The sequence below is a fragment of the Cnephaeus nilssonii genome (assembly GCF_951640355.1).
Source record: "Cnephaeus nilssonii genome assembly, chromosome: 3".
Taxonomy (NCBI): domain Eukaryota; kingdom Metazoa; phylum Chordata; class Mammalia; order Chiroptera; family Vespertilionidae; genus Cnephaeus; species Cnephaeus nilssonii.
Window position 1 is genome coordinate 89545227 of NC_137074.1, and position 13529 is coordinate 89558755.

Here is a 13529-nt window from a genome sequence, read left to right on the forward strand (position 1 = left end):
GTTTTAAAAGTTATGTGTAAAAATAGCACACACTTTTCCCCTGCTTTGGATATGATGGTTCTCTTTGCTCGTGCTGTCACACAATAGAATGACAGCCTCCTCCTCCCGCAAGAGTATTGTATGTGTTAGAATTCTTTTAAGATGGATTTTACAGAGGAGTTCAGTTTGTACATTATAACTGCTTTTATACCAGTAAGAGAGAATTGGAATTTATCAGGTTTGTGATGTTTGGACCTTTTTTTTACTCTACTAGGAGCAAAGTAATCTGTTAAAAGTTTTAAGGTGATGGATGATAATTAGTGAGATGTATACATATATCAATATATACATATCAACTCATCACAATGTACACTTTAAATAATTTTTGTTTTAATTTGTAAATTATGCCTCTGTAAAGTTGAAAAAATAACAAACAAAAAAAAGTTTTACTTGTGTCAAAATGTTTTGAAATGAGAATGGGAAGTTATTAAGAGACATCATTTTTTACCACTATGGATACATTTCTTGGGATTTCACATGGTTACTTAGAATATTCCTATTTTGATTTTAAAATTTTAATTTAAGTAAAATATCTAAACACTTTAAATATATAGTCATTATGGATCCCCAGGACTAAAAATATAAAAATCCATGCTAAGTTGACTCTTATAGTAAATTGACTCTTGAAGCAAATTGACCTAGAAAAAGAAATCTCGTGGCCTGGTGAAAATGTAGACCATTGTGAAATAAAATTAGCTTATTGAATACTGAAAGCCTCGATTGTCATTCTCCATGCTCACCAGCATTTTAAATATGAGGTCACCTGTTTATGTTTGAGAGATGTTAAGAGTCCTTGGTACAATATATAGTACATATAATATAATGGATAGCATATAGTATTACATACATATATGATATATACAAGGATGAGCAAAAGTAGGGTTATAGTTGCTAGTATGAAATTAATACAAACAAATAATACAATAATTAATAAATAACACATTTCATGTACTCACAACTGTATACCTACATTTTGCCCACCACTGTATATGATAGCATATAACAATATTAACTGCTTTAAATTACATTTTAATTTAGAATTTTGCTACTATTTATAAAACATTCAATGTCCTCCATCAGAATTATAACATTATTTTATCACACCCCACACCAAATGTTTATTGTGGGAATTTTAAATTATAGAACTGAAGTATATCAATGCCTGAAGAGAAATTCAGAAATTTACAATCTAAAGATGAGCTATTTCTGCATTTTTACATAAATGAACCAGCATATGCACATGCTCTTGTTTGGAAAGATGAAATCACAATATATAGAGTAAAACTGACCTTGTGCTGTTATGTAGGATAACTTCTAGCTCTACAATTATTGACTCTAAATGATGTAAGATATATGACCACCACACACTTTCTTAAATTCAGCAAGAACAATAATTATTTTCCTCCATTTCCACCAAACAAGCAAACAGTCACTATACTTTATAGAAGATCATATGATCTTAGTATTTAAAGCAGCTAATGTGCAAAATCGTAGTTTTGCAAATGACCAATGTGGAGCTTTTCTACAGAGAACACTCATTCAATCTATATTATAAAAGGCCTGTGGCCCTAACACCATAACGACCAAAGACGGGCACGAGTGGGCGGGGCTGCGTGATTTTGCGCGCTGGTTTTCTAGTATCATTGCATAAATCATTTCATTACTTTAGCAAGAAGTCTGCTCAAATATGATATTCTCAGGGAGTCATTTACTGATGCCCTTCTGCCCTCAACCCATCTGTTCACTCTTTGCACATCTATCTTGTTTTATTTTTCCTTATGTCCCTTATAAACCTGAATTTATTTAATTGATTTATTTACTTGTGTGTATTGGCTCTCCCAACCCCCCACCCCCCAGCTAGAATGTTAACTACAAGAATGCAAGGACATTGCTTATCCACTGGGTTTCTAGCAACTAGAAAAGGGATGAAAAATAGTAATAACTCAGTATCTATGTACTGAACTAATGGGTGTATCCATCCAAAGCTGACTACCCTCTAGTTTAACTTGTATGAATACAGATTCACTTATCTTTCTACTTTGTGTCTTATTCTAGGGCATCATTTTCCTAATAAGAACCTCTAAGTATTCTTAAGTGGAAGCAGCAAACTGAAACCTCAGCACTTATAAACAAGAAAAGTCCACTTAGATTTTTATTTTAAAAAATACATGAGTTGGTAAAATGCAAACTATGTAGGAATAAATAAAATAGATACCCAGTAAATGTATTTACTGATTTCATTTTCCTTATATAATTACTGTTGACCATTGTTAATTATACCTGACTTTTTTCCAACATCAAATAGTTTGGAATTAATAGATAAGAATAATTACAATCACCTATTAAAGTATACAGGGTGAGACAAAAGTAGGTTTACAATTGTGACTATGCAAACACAGTTTATGCTTGTGTTATAACTTATTAATCATTGTATTATTTTTCACACAAGAAACTGTTTTGTACTCCTCTTTGCATTCCCTTATTTTAAGACATTTTTTATTTGTACTAATATGTAATATCACTTCTGTTAAGAATATTACAGATTTCTTCCATGGAATGAACTGAGAACCCAGGTTTTTGTCTAGATTAACCAAATAAAAGGAGATGTGTTGGTAACTCAAGAGCTGAGATATAGAAGTATGAAGAACTCTATGATGTTACTTGATTCCTGCTACCTTATAATTAATTCCACAGCTTGAGCAACCAAGTTTATCTACATCTCTAGGGAACATATAGTTTATTTCTTAATAAAAATAATAAGAGGGATAAAGCATCTTGAAGTAGCAAATGAACAATTACTGAAAGGACAGAGAAGAACATAGGGAAATGAGTCCGGAAAGTAGTATACAAGAAATAGCATGGTTTAAAAACTATGGCTTGTTCTTTAGAGCTGTGCCCTCTAAAAGGTAGTCACTAATCCTATGTGACCATTTAAATTTAACTTAAAGTAAAAGAACATTTAAAACTATGAATTGTATTCATATTAATCACATTTTAAGTACTCAATAGCCACATGTGACTAATGAGTACTCTATTGGACAAAACAGAAAACATTTCCATCATCACAGAAAACATTTTCATTAGAACAGTGCTTTTCTTGGTACTGACATTGTATTATTCTAGGTTGTCCTGAGAAATAGAATCAATAAAAGGATGGATGGATAGATAGATAGATGATAGATAGATAGATAGATAGATAGATAGATAGATAGATACTGATTTATTATAAGAAATTGGCTCATGCAGTTATGAAAACTAAGCAATCCCAGGATATGCAGTCACAGGGTTAGAGACCCAGGAGAACTGAGGGTGAAATTCCAGTCTGAGTCCAAAGGCCTATGAACCAGTAGAGCTGATGATAGAAGTTCTAATTCAAGTCAGAGTCTGAAGGCAGGAGTAGGCCAATGGCCCAGTTTGAAGACAGTCAAGCAGAGAAAGAGCGATGATTCAGTCTCACAGAGAGCAATTTTCATTATTCAGTCTGCTGATTAAAATGTTAATCTCAGCCAGAAACACCTTTTCCCAGACATCCTAGGAATAGTATTTAACTAAATTTCTGGGCACCTTGTGTCCCAGGTAAGATGACATATAAAATTCACCACCGTACTTTCATTTGATAAGTATCATATTGGCATTCATCATCACTACCATGATATTTTCATAATTCTAGGTTTAAATTCTAGATATTAAAATTTATAGAAATAAGGTTTACCTCTCAGATATACCAAAGTCCTGCTTAGTATATTTTATTTTTTACAGATATATCTACCTCTTTCTCATAGAATTGATAGTAAAATCCTCCATTCTCGTGGTGGTGGTGTATGGGGTGGAGGAAGAATCTTGTTACCCAAAGTATCGTCTTATGCTATGGATATATTAAGATAGCCAATGATGAGTAGTTATTAGTCTAAACTCTTTGGTTGCAAGTGCCATAAGTGCAAATCAAATTAGCTTAAGCAAGGACAAACAGACAAAAAAACAAATATTAGTTCATTTAACTTAAATGTCCACATTTGGGGGTTACTTCAGCCTACTTCAATCCATGGGGCTTAAGTGATATCATTAGATAGTGTCTTGTTCCTTCTAACTCTGAACTCTTATTTTCTTTAGATTAGTTCAAACTTAAGCTGGTTCTCCACACAGAGAGGTTAAGAATAGTCAACACATTTCTAGCCTTACACCATAATTATATGCAGGGTTCCAGAGAAAGAGAAGAGCTTTTGCTTCAGAACCCTGTAGAGTCCTGGAATGGCTTAGAAACAGCCTCTTTGATGATCACATGTCCATCCTCCAGTATCTCACTCTGCCTGATTGGCCAGTGACAGCAAAGGTGTGGCTGTGTGACTAAAAGTGAGGTATCCCTTTCCACAATGAGTGCTTGGGGTGGGGTCCTTATGATATCTCGAGAAAAATAATTTTCTGAGATTGGCACAGGAGGATGAATGATGTTTATTTGTATGGAATTACATCCCTTGGTTTCTGAAGTCCCATTTCCCTTCATCCAGTCCTGGAAGATGTACAGCTTGGGATTTAACAGAGCTAGAAGCAAAGCCAGTGTCCGGAGTTTCTGTTCCATAGTGTAGCTGGGTCCAGTGTAGCATCAAGCTAGTTACAGTCCGTTGTATGGGGTCCACATGCCTTGGGCCATGTGGGTGAATGCAGGGGAGCCAAGAGAGTGAGCCCCTTGCAATGAGAGTTCCCAAAGTCCCGAAAATACAAGAAGAGCACAAGAGGATGGACTCCTTTGTTTATGAGATTAAATATCTTACATCTTCCCTTGCTGGCAGTGGCCATGATATTGTCATACTCTACTGGACAAAACTTATAGAAATAAGACAGGCCAAGGACCTGTTTCCAGGTGTGACTGAGACAAGTACCCTCCCTATGTCACCCAGACTTTACTGAGCATGTGTCTATTCTTCCCCTGTCCAGTCCCGTTCCCCAGTGCTCTGCGGGGAATAGACCGGTGGCCACTGGGGAAGCTGTCCAGGCGACATGCCCACAGTATTTGGTCTTCCCTTCGCTCCCTTCCAGTTATTAATAACTAGGTCACATTACAGTGGTATCAAAACTACCCACCAAATGGGGAGGGTATCATTTCTAAAATGGAGAAGATGCTGGACAAACAAAATTTAACAGAAGTCCGCTATAGAATACAATGAAATTATAGGATGTGATGCAAGAAACATTTACCCTGACAAAAATATTATTTTGTTACCTATGACAATTAGATGAAGTATCAAATGACAGTCTGGGGCACTTCACACTCTACACAGTAGGATGTTAATAAATATTTATGAAACAAATAAAAATATTGCAGTAATAAAGTTCTCACTACTGGAAAAATTTAGAAGAGGATAATCCTCAGATTTTACGGAGCCAAAAGATTACTTCTCTGCTTTTCTATGATAGCTCATAATACTGTGTATCTGAGTGTCATATCAGCTCTTGAAAATTAACAACAGTTTAATGCTGATTGACTCCCAGCTTTTCTCCCCTATAGTTTCCATATATTTTTTTCAGACTTGCTTAGAGTCACGATTGTGGGTATTGCATGCATCCTTAGTTGTTTTCTCCCATGTACCACCCTGCACTTGTCACTATTAAACTTCATACTGTTTTTGATGGATGACTTCTCTAATTTGTCAAGGTTATTTTAAATTCTAGTTTAGGCTTCGAAGATCAGAACAATTTGTCTCAACTCAGTATCACACTGGGTGTGCTCTTAATTCTGTTTTCTAAGTCTTATAGCACACACACACACACACACACACACACACACACACACACACAAGTCATCTGAATTCCAGTCATGTCCTACACTACTACACTATTTGATACTACTGAAAAGAGTTGATTATTTTTTAGGATTCGAACAGCAATTTAGAGGTAGGTGGAATAGAGCTAGCTTGCAAGCTCTCTATATTGTGTAGGATTGCTTGTAGGAAAAGATATTCAGTGCAGGAAGGCAGGCAGATATATACTATGTTTATAGAGTTATATATACAAGAGTGTAGGATGACCAGGATTCTGAAACCTAGTGTCAGAAAAGAAGAAATTCAGATTTGGAGACCCAAAGAGAAGTTATGAGTTCTGTTATTAACATGGAAATTTGAGAATGCAATGCTTAGAAAAATGTTCCAAATTTAAGACAAAAGCATAAGAACTTGATAATGCACCAAATACATTTTATGTATGGGTTTCTAGTTTGCTTCTTGCTCAGATTAAATACATTTTTTAATTTAAATTCTACTTATTAATTTATTTACTAGAGGCCCAGTGCACGAAATTCATGCACTGTGGGGGTGGGAGGTCCTTCAGCCTGGCCTGTGCCCTCTCGCAGTCCGGGACCCCTAGTTCCTTACTGCCCACCTGCTTGCTGCTCCTTACAGCTTGGCTCGCTGCTCCTTAGCGCTGCCACGGAGGCAGGAGAGGCTCCCGCCACCGCTGCTGCACTCACCAGCCATGAGCCAGGCTTCTGGCTGAGTGGCGCTTCCCCTGTGGCAACGCACTGACCACCAGGGGGCAGCTCCTGTGCTGAGCGTCTGTCCCCTGGTGGTCATTGAGCATAATAGCAACCAGTCATTCTGGTCATTCTGTCGTAATGGTCGCTTAGGCTTTTATTATATAGATTTATTATTTATTTATTTATTTATTTATTTATTTATTTATTTAGCATTCTGATGATCCTGAACCCTCAGACAGAGGTATTACGTACCACTTACCCAGAGTGTAGGAAACACGGTTTGATATCTAGGAAATTCTAGATTCATGCTTATATTTTTCTTGTGGTTATGTAATTTTGTTCGGTGTTTGAGCTAAATGTATACAGATTATTTTAACCAAACACCTTCATAGAATAAAATGATTCAATATATTACAAATGACACCAAAAGAGATCCATGATGTTTCTAAAGTCACAGAGCTTTTTAAATAGAAATAAAAATAATAGTACACAATGTTTCTTGTTGCAAAGCCAAATGTTAAAGATGGCCTATTTCCACAGCAGCTTTGTTACAGTCTTATCAGGTAGTGTTTGCTCACTGAATGGTTTTCGCCAAAATGGTAGATTAGCTATCTCCAAAAATGTCTCTATCATGTGAAATCCACCTGGAAATTGGAAAAGCCCATGGGGAATATACAAATACATTTAGACAATTTTAAAAAAATGTATCAGTATACAAATGTCCCACTTATGATAATCAAGTTTATATGATTGGTGATCATAGCAACTAGTGTGTAAGAATTAAGTCATCTAGAACTCCACTAGACACCAGTTTTTCAGTAGAGTTATGGGGGTAGGAGGAAATATCTAATATTTATTGGCATACTTTAAAACATATATTTTTTATTGATTTTAGAGAGAGAGAGAGGAAAGGAGAGAGAGGCAGAAACATTGATGAGAGACTTCTATCAGTTGCCTTCTGCATGCCCCCTCCTGGGTATTGAGCTTGCAACCCAGGCATGTGCCCTGATCAGGAATCCAACTGCTGAACCCTTGGTTCATGGATCAGTGATCAACTACTGAGCAACAATGGCCCATCAGCATACTATTTTTTATGTGAGATGCTTTTATAGTACTGCATATAATTTTTGACAACACTATAAAATATATCAAAGATGACTACTATTTTAGTATAAATGAAAAACCTGAGCTCAGAAAGTTTAGATAACTTGATCTAGTTACAAAGGCAGTAAATGCTGGATAAATTGAACTTTAGAATTTGGGTATCTCCATTACTGTTTTTTTACCCCTCATCAAATACAAACAAAGAGAGATATAAGATTATTACTACAAAATGTGATTTGTTCCATGTACACAGATTCCACAATGTGGAAGTGCTTCTGAAAAAGAATTCAGCACCATGATCAGATCTACATACCAAAAATTAAAAATGACAACTTGAGACCTGGTGGAGAATAAGAAAGAAATGGGAAAGTGCAGAAGTTGTTGGAACATCAAAATGATATTTTGCCTCAGCATGCATTAGGATATCTGGTTATCCATTCCATGAAGTGAAAACCAGCATTATTTTTAAAGATTTCTTAGCTGTCCCTAAAGACTTCCCAAGAAAAAACTTTCCACAGGTTTCTCATGCAAAAGGTTTCTGTACTTAAAACATATTTACAGAAATGGCATTATCAAATATCATTTGAAAATGTCAGTGCCTTTCCTTAGGCACACAAGGTTTCTATATTTTTTATTTTCCCACTTGAGCTCCTATTATACCTATGGTACATATTATCCTTCTAACTTATTTCCATGCTTTCAGTACTGGCCTGCTTTCCCAAAACCCTAGAGGGTTTTCATTCTTACCACATATTCCACTTTGCATAATTTGAAAAGAAAAAAAATGTTTTACTCTACATCTTTGGACCTTCTGAAACATCATTTAATAACAAAAACTTTTGTCTTAAATAATTATGTGAACAATTTTCACAAAGCATATTCAACCAAAACGTCCTAATGTGATGGTTCTAACCAATTCTTTCTTCATGAAAGTGGTCACCTTTGCTTGTTTGTTTAACATGACTAAAAACTGTATCAGAATCAGGATAACTTGGTATCTAAATCCAGAATTATTTGTATCTATTTAAATATGAACTAATATTTTTTCCAGGTCTACATAATTCTGATCACATCATTCCCTAGATTCTGAGATACACGGATTTAAATGAGAGTGAATTTTGCTCACAGCTACCATGTGTTTTGGAAGAAACAGCCCGCAGCTAAAGTTGCCTGTTCTGCTGGCTTTACATATGGGAGGATTGTAGGGTTGTAGATGGTTTTTAGCAACCAAACTTAACAACAGCTTGTAGTATAAAAGTTGGTGTTTTTAAAGGGAACTAATAAATACTACTTTTTGTCACCACCTAGGTTCTGAAAAGTTTGATAAGTGAGGCAAAGAATAAAGAATTGGAGGTCAAAATATTAGCCTTAAAGCTGGTAAATGATAAACTGGAGCATTTATGTTAGTAGGCAGTCAATGGGGTCCTGCTAATTGAACTCCATGTTTTGATAGATTATCCACACCATCAATTGAATTGCACGACCAGGGGCAAGTCCTCTCCAAGCAGGACATGGGGTGGAGGTCAGGGGGCGGGGGAGAAGTCAGCCTAAATTAAACTTGTGACACAAAAAACAAAACAAAATCCTCACCAAAAATGGAATGTCTTTCCCCTGTGAGTATTTCACTTCCAAAATGAAAAAGGGATGAGCTAACTTCGTCAAAATCATTATTCCAAAAATGTCCAACAGATACTCATGGCATCTCCTCTGAGATGGAGAGACCGGAAGAATTTCACAGTGATTGAGGCTCCTTCACAGGAAGGAAACTTTAGGAGAGAGAATATCCTCACTAATGTCATTACCTCAATATGCCACAGGTTTTCTTTGGTTTTATTGTTGTTCTTTTCGCTAACTGTGTGTCACCTTTATTCCATAGCCAAGCAGAGTTCTGGTGATCGCCCTTTGGGAGCAGGTGGACCGGACTTTGGGGCAGTTCTGCCTCCTCCTGCATTATGCCTGGCTCCTGTCACAGCCACTGTACTCCTGTTATCCACCCGGAACCAATGAATTACACAAATAGATAAAAGCACATTAATTAACTCAACTGCAAGTCTTCACTATACTAAGGGTAAATAGCCATTCCCTGTTCTATTTCCCACTGCAAATAATGTATATTCACTTAGTCCAATATAGTCCATCTAAACCCCACAATAAAATTGAAGGCAACATACTCCAAGAACAAAATAAATAGACACTGCAACAAAATGCCAGCAACAAAGAGATGATTCAAATGTGAATATGTTCTCCCTCCTATTATGAATTTCCAAAGGCAAATTAAAATTACTAAGGTTAAATCCTCTCACAGATTTAAATTCTAAAATGTTAAAACTCATAGAAATTGAAGTGCAAAAGGAATTCTCTTTGTCCTTGCAACATTATATAAATTAATGGGAAAATAAATTCATGGGAAATGTCACCCTCCCCAACTTTATGTTCTGTTCAATCTCAGACAGATGGATGTTGATGTCTGAGCTTTGTTGCTTCAGTAGCTACAGCTAGAACTCTCTCTCATGGAAATGGGTGTGGTTCGTTAGAGCCTTTGGAGTTGTACTTCTTAATGCCAAGCCTGTGCTGTGCCTCACTTCTTAGAGAGTCCAAATGTTAACGTGCAGCGCTGGCCAGTGTGGCTCAGTTGGTTGGTACATCGTTCCAAACACCAAAAGATGGTGGGGTTGGATTCCGGGTCAGGGCACATACCCAGGATGCAGGTTGGATTCCGGGTCAGGGCATGTGGGAAGGCAACTCATCAATGTTTCTCTCTCACATCAATATTTCTCTTTCTCTTCTTCCTCTCTCTAAAAATCAAGATTTTTTAAAAAGTTAATAATGCACATAATATTTCACAACACAGGACCCAAAGTAGAGGTCTCTCTTCCACATCTAGGACATAAAGTTTAGCCCTGGCAAAAATTTATTTCCAGAACTTGTTTTTCATCCTGTAAGAAACCATATTGGAAGTTTGGTGTTAAGAGAGTCAAGGAGAGAGGATGTAGTAAATCTTGAAGTTAGTCTTGCTGGAATGACCTGGAAATTACTCATTCTGTTCTATGTCTCCAAAATCTTCTGAACGAAAACTCACTCCCATCAAGTGATTAATCAAGGAGCTGTGATCACCATATTCATTGACATTTCCCCTTCTAGCCTTATGCTTCTGGCATTCCAATACTGGCTTGAATACAGGTTCCATCTGGTAACCTAGAGACCGCAATCGCATTTAAACAGGTATTTTCATTTCTGCGTCATTTCCACTGCTCTGACAGGGCACTCTACTACCCTAGACCTAAGAAACTTGCTTCCTACAAAGTGTTTACCCACCCACTTCCGTTTCAGCTAAACAGACAGCCTCTGCCTCTGAAGCTGCTGTTAACGTTTCTGAAACCCAGCCCTTAGGGTGCTCATAGAAATCAACCCAGGAGGCATAGTCTTTCCTTCTTTTAATTTACAAACTTTAAATAGCATTTCATTGTTGCTGCATTTCCTGCAGTACTGCACTAAGTGTCTGGTATTTTGTTTCTAATTTGGCTTAAGTGTTGTTCCATTATCCCATTTTATTCTTCTATTCTAGAAGACTACAGTGAAATAGGTAGCACTATGCAGTGCTTCCTTTCTTAGTCTGGAACTCAGTTTGAAGCTAGAACCTCCCTAGAGCTGCTAGCACACGTAGAACTGATGCATAGCCTTAAAGTAGAAAACACTGCTCGGCCAACCAGTGATAGCTAAATGGCCTGTGAAGACACTCTTTTCCCTATAGTTGTATATTTGCCTCAGCTGTGCCTGCTTACTAAGGCCTCTGTGATTTGCCAGCATCTGCCAAGACATCTGCTAAAGCCCTGGCTGCCAACATATTTACTCACTGTAGTTCAAGATCAAGCTGTATCAGGCTGTATCCTAAAGTCCCCCACATTTGGCCAAGACCACCCAGGCTTTTGCTGGAGGCCATGTGGCCCATGCCTCTGTTGCTAATCCTCCTTGCAGCTGTCATCTGCCAAGGCAGCCTGTATACTAAAGCCTCTAGGTCAGACTACAGAAGTTAAAATCCAATAGCACCACTCACAGTAAATGCTCTCTAGCCCCAATATAAGCCCCTCAGCACAATGACATCAAAATGCCCTGGAGCACAAGGCTCAGAGCCACATGTCCTAGCTCCATCAAAACCTACCCTTGTTTTTAAAATATTTCCCCCAAAATGTTCATCTTTTGTTTTGTATTTTAGTGTTTCTTATCGCTAAACCTATTTTAGAGTATTTGAAGGGTGCAATATTTATCACTCTTCTTTTTCAGCTTGATTCTAAATTATTCTCCTTATTTTTATTTACTCCATTTCTTTTGTATTTGTTCTATTTATTATTAATTTATTTACACTATTTATTTTAGATTATTTATTGAGAAATGAATAGCCTAGTAATACATTTGGAGGTAAAGTATCAACCTCAATACACATTAGCCTAAGACATAAGTTGAAGGCAGTTGCTTGGTTAGGAATGTGTCTGTTCATGTGTGAGTACATGAATGTGTACAGAGGAGGATATGATGAGCTAATACTTAGTACATGGAAAAGCAGAACCTTGAAGGCATCTCTATCTAAAATTTAAAAAAAAAAAAGTTTGAGATAGTTAAGCAAGTCCAATTTATTCTCCCCAAATCCCACTGGGTGGAGGGAGTAAAGGGTGGAAAATGCCAGGAGTGTTACAATGATTGAGATCTGCCAACAGCAAGGGAACATCTGGGATATAGGAGAAGCATACCATCTTAAAAACAAAGAAGCTAAAAACTATTTTTCTGAATGTAGACATATTTTCCCCAAAAAGAGTACCATATGTAATGGTTAATAATCTCCCATGCTGGCCCACTTTAAGTTTAAAAAAAATGTACCGGAAGCACAATAGGGTATACTATTGAAAGTGCCAGAGAATCTGTCACATACAACCATCTTATTTAAAGGTAACGCATTGTAAAGTGCTTTGGATGCCACAATATTCATTTTTCCTTACTGTGGCTCTAACCTTCCAGTGGGGCTGCTAGTGACTAACTATTCATAACACCTATGCCCTAGGGCTGGTTCTCTTAGAAATGGGATGTCAGGTGGAGGGAGAGCAGTGCAGGGGAGAGGAGTTGAGACTCAGGTGGTGGTTCTGGGGGAATGATGAGTCAATGGGATAGAGAATAACTTGAGCAGGGAGGCTAGGGTTGTCATGGAAGGGAATAAATATAGTGGATTGTGGAGTGCAGGTCATACTGATGTCTTTCATCCTTGCCCACACCCAAGATTTCCTATTTCCTTTTTCTAAACCTTCTCTTAATAGATCACAGTGGGGGGTGGCAGAGAGGAAGGAGAGTCAGGAGCATCTTAATATTATTAACACATTGCTGACCAGTAGTTTCATTGCTAGCTTTACCCAGTGGCCAGATAAGTTTCTATTAAATGAGTACAAAAAAAATGTTTTACATAAATGTTAAAGGCATGCCTTAAAATTACTGGTATATCCTAGAGGCCTCGTGCATGAATTCGTGCACCAGTGGGGTCCCTCAGCCAGCCTGCGGGATCGGGCAGAAACCGGCTCTCTGACATCCCCCAAGGGGTCCCGGATTGTGAAAGGGCACAGGCCAGGCTGAGGGACCCCACCAGTGCACCTCCAGGGCTGGGAGAGACACGGGAGGTTGGCCAGCTGGGGAGGGACTGTGGGAGTGCACCAGGCCATGTCTGGCCCCTCTCACTCAGTCCTGATAGGCCAGACCCCAGCAGCAAGCTAACCTACAGGTCAGAGCATCTGCCCCTGGTGGTCACTGCATGTCATAGTGAGTGGTTGAGAGGCCTTAGCATATCATTAGCATATTCGCTTTGATTGGTTGAACAGACAACCAGACAACCAACATTTAGCATATTAGCCTTTTATTATATAGGATATAGTGTCCTAAAAAA